This window comes from Arachis hypogaea, chromosome 10 (genome assembly GCF_003086295.3).
Source record: "Arachis hypogaea cultivar Tifrunner chromosome 10, arahy.Tifrunner.gnm2.J5K5, whole genome shotgun sequence".
In the NCBI taxonomy this organism is placed as follows: Eukaryota; Viridiplantae; Streptophyta; class Magnoliopsida; order Fabales; family Fabaceae; genus Arachis; species Arachis hypogaea.
The window spans coordinates 40,660,836-40,665,287 of NC_092045.1; the positions used below are offsets into that span (position 1 = coordinate 40,660,836).

The 4,452-nt window shown below is 37.8% G+C and overlaps 1 non-coding gene across 1 annotated transcript; it reads right to left on the reverse strand.

Moving 5' to 3' along the window:
• Window positions 1-1,721: 1,721 nt before the first annotated feature.
• On the reverse strand, window positions 1,722-1,825 carry LOC112719049 (small nucleolar RNA R71). Its single transcript, XR_003161369.1, has one exon. It is a non-coding gene; the product is annotated as a small nucleolar RNA R71 (small nucleolar RNA).
• Between the last annotated feature and the right edge of the window lie 2,627 nt (window positions 1,826-4,452).

Consider the following 4,452-nt stretch of genomic DNA (forward strand, 5'->3'; position numbering starts at 1 on the left):
TTTGTGTCTTTTCTTGTTTTTCATGTGCACTTTTGCATTCATATTTTTCATGCATTAAAAATTTCTACGTTTGGTGTCTTGCATGTTTTCTTTGCATCAAAAATTTTTCAAAATAATGTTCTTGATGTTCATCATGATCTTCAAAGTGTTCTTGGTGTTCATCTTGACATTCATAGCATTCTTGCATGCATTCATTGTTTTGATCTAAAAATTTCATGCATTGAATATTTTTGTTGTTTTTCTCTTTCATAATTAAAAATTCAAAAAATCAAAAAAAATATCTTTTCCTTATTTTCCTCCAAATTTTCGAAATTTTGGGTTGACTTGGTCAAAAATTTTTAAAATTAGTTGTTTCTTACAAGTCAAGTCAAAATTTCAATTTTAAAAATCTTATCTTTTCAAAATCTTTTTCAAAAATCATATCTTTTTCATTTTTTTTATATAATTTTCGAAAATTTCAAAATTATTTTTCAAAATATTTTCAAAATCTTTTTCTTATCTTTTTATCCAATTTTCGAAAAATTAGCTAACAATTAATGTGATTGGTTCAAAAATTTGAAGTTTGTTACTTTCTTGTTAAGAAAGGTTCAATCTTTAAATTCTAGAATCTTATCTTGTATTTTCTTGTTAGTTAAGTAATTTTTAAAATTAAATCTTTTTTTTCAAATATCTTTTTCAAATATATCTTTTTATCTTTTATCTTATCTTTTTCAAAAATTTTATCTTTTTCAAAATTTGATTTCAAAATATCTTATCTAACCTCCTATCTTCTTATCTTTTTCAAAATTTGATTTCAAATCTTTTTCAATCAACTAACTAACTCCTTGTTTGTTTCTTATCTTTTTCAAAACCACCTAACTACTTTTCCCTCTCTAAATTTTCGAAAATTCTCCCCCTCTTTTTCAAAAATTCTTTTTAATTGTTTTAAATTCTAATTTTAATCTCATCTCATCTTTAATTTTCGAAAATCACTAACCATTTTTTCAAAATTATTTTCGAAAATTTCTCTTCTCTTTTCTTATTCTATTTAATTATTTAATTACTAACACTTCTCTTCACCTCTCTTCATCCAAATCCGAACCTCCTCCTTCATTCTTCTACCCCTTTCTTCTTCTACTAACATAAGGGAATCTCTATACTGTGACATAGAGGATTCCTCTTTCTTTTCCTGTTTTCTTCTCTTTCTTATGAGCAGGAACAAGGATAAAGGCACTCTTGTTGAAGGTGATCCAGAACCTGAAAGGACTCTGAAGAGAAAATTAAGAGAAGCTAAATTACAACAATCCAGAGGCAACCTTTTAGAAAATTTCGAACAAGAGGAAGAGATGGCCGAAAATAATAATAATAATGTAAGGAGAATGCTTGGTGATTTCACAAAGCCAACATCCAAGTTTGATGGAAGAAGCATCTCCATTCCTGCCATTGGAGCCAATAACTTTGAGCTTAAGCCTCAACTAGTTGCATTAATGCAACAAAACTGCAAGTTTTATGGACTTCCATCTGAAGATCCTTATCAGTTTTTAACTGAATTCTTGCAAGTCTGTGATACTGTAAAGACAAATGGAGTTAATCCTGAAGTCTACAGACTCATGCTTTTCCCTTTTGCTGTAAGAGACAGAGCTAGAATATGGTTGGATTTACAACCTAAGGATAGCCTGGACTCCTGGGATAAGCTGGTCACTGCCTTCTTAGATAAATTCTTTCCTCCTCAAAAGCTGAGCAAGCTGAGAGTGGATGTTCAAACTTTCAAACAAAAAGATGGTGAATCCCTCTATGAAGCTTGGGAAAGATACAAGCAGCTGACCAAGAGATGTCCATCTGACATGTTTTCAGAATGGACCCTATTAGATATATTCTATTATGGTCTCTCTGAATTTTCGAAAATGTCACTGGACCATTCTGCAGGTGGATCTATTCACCTGAAGAAAACGCCTGAAGAGGCTCAAGAACTCATTGACATGGTTGCAAACAACCAGTTCATGTATACCTCTGAGAGGAATTCCGTGAATAATGGGGTCCCTCAGAAGAAGGGAGTTCTTGAAATTGATGCTCTGAATGCCATACTGGCTCAGAACAAAGTGTTGACTCAACAGGTCAACATGATCTCTCAAAATCTGAATGGATTGCAACATGCATCCAACAGTACTAGAGAGGTAGCTTCTGAAGAAGCTTATGATCCTGAGAACCCTGCCATGGCAGAGGTTAATTATCTGGGTGAACCATATGGAAATACCTATAACCCATCATGGAGAAATCATCCAAATTTCTCCTGGAGGATCAACAAAAACCTCAACAAGGTTTTAACAATGGTGGACGCAATAGGCTGAATAATAGTAAGCCATATCCATCATCTTCTCAGCAACAGACAGAGAATGCTGAACAAAATAATTCTAATTTAGCTAATATAGTCTCTGATCTGTCAAAAGCCACTTTCAGTTTCATGAATGAAACAAGATCCTCCATTAGGAATTTGGAGGCACAAGTAGGGCAGCTGAGTAAAAAAGTTATTAAAACTCCTCCCAGTACTCTCCCAAGCAATACAGAAGAGAATCCAAAAGGAGAGTGCAAAGCCATTGACTTAGTCAACATGGCCGAATGCACAAAGGAGGAGGAGGACGAAAATCCCAGTGAGGAAGACCTCCTGGGACGTCCTCCAAGCAAGAAGGAGCTTCCTAATAAGGATCCTGAGGAATCTGAGGCTCATACAGAGACCATAGAGATTCCATTAAATCTCCTTCTGCCATTCATGAGCTCTGACTATTATTCATCCTCTGAAGAGGATGAAGATGTGACTAGTGAGCAAGTTGCTCAATATCTAGGAGCTATCATGAAACTGAATGCCAAGCTATTTGGTAATGAGACTTGGGAAAGTGAACCTCCCTTGCTCATTAGTGATTTGGATACATGGATTCAGGAAACTCTACCTCAAAAGAGACAAGATCCTGGCAAGTTCTTGATACCTTGCACCATTGGCACCATGAGCTTTGAAAAAGCTCTGTGTGATCTTGGGTCAGGGATAAACCTTATGCCACTCTCTGTAATGGAGAAGCTAGGGATCATTGAGGTGCAACCTGCTTTGTTCTCACTGCAATTGGCAGATAAGTCAGTGAGACAAGCTCATGGGATAGTAGAGGACGTGCTAGTAAAAGTTGAAGACTTTTACATCCCTGCTGATTTCCTAATCCTAGATACTAGGAAGGAAGATGATGAATGCATCATCCTAGGAAGACCTTTCCTAGCCACAGCAGAAGCTGTGATAGATGTCAACAGAGGAGAGTTAGTCCTTCAATTGAATGGAGAATACCTTGTGTTCCAAGCACATGGCCATCCCTCTGTGACAAAAGAGAGAAAGCATGAAGAGCTTCTCTCAGTTCAAGGTCAAGAAGAGCCCACACAGTCAGACTCTAAGTTTGGTGTTGTGAAGCCACAACCAAACTCTAAGTTTGGTGTTCAAACCCCATATCCAAGCTCTAAGTTTGGTGTTGGGACTAGACAACATTGACCTGATTGCTCTGTGGCTCCATGAGAGCCACTGTCAAGCTATTGACATTAAAGAAGCGCTTGTTGGGAGGCAACCCAATTTTATTTATCTAATTTTATTTTATTTTGTTTCTTTGTTATTTTTGTGTTTAATTAGGTACATGATCATGAGGAGTCACGAAAAAAATCAAAAAAATTAAAAACAGAGTCAAAAACAGAAGAAAAAAATTTTTCACCCTGGAGGACGCACGGGCCGGCGTTCAGCGCCCAGAAGATGCATCTGGCCAGCGTTCAGCGCCAGAACAGAGCATCTTCCTGGCGCTGAACGCCCAAAACAAGCAACATCCTGGCGTTTAACGCCAGGATGCGCACGCAGAGGACAATCTGGCGCTGAACGCCAGAAACAAGCTTGAAACTGGCGTTTAACGCCCAGATCAAGCATCACATGGGCGTTTAACGCCCAGAACATGCACCAATGGGCGTTTGAACGCCAGAATGGTGCATGAAGGCAATTTACACGCCTATAGGGTGAAGGAATGGTATTTCTTTTCACCTCAGGACCTGTGGACCCCACAGGATTCCCACCTCAGGATCTGTGGACCCCACAGGATCCCCACCTACCTTTTAATCCTATTCACACTCTCCTAATCCAAATCTCATTCTCAATGTCACCCTTCCCAAAAACCTTCACCAATCACATCAATTTCTCTTCCCAATTACCCCATGCACCATTCACATCAACCTCCTCTTCCCCATAAGCCCCACCTACCTCCATTACATTCAAATTCAATTTCCCACCCAAAATGGCCGAAACCTAACCCTCCCCACCTCCCTATAAATACCTCTCCTTTCTTCTTCATTTTCACACAACACTACCCATTCTCCTCTCATATAGCCGAACCCACTTCTCTCCCTCTCTTCCAAATTCTCTTCTTCTTCTTCTACTCTTCTTTTCTTTTTTGCTCGAGGACG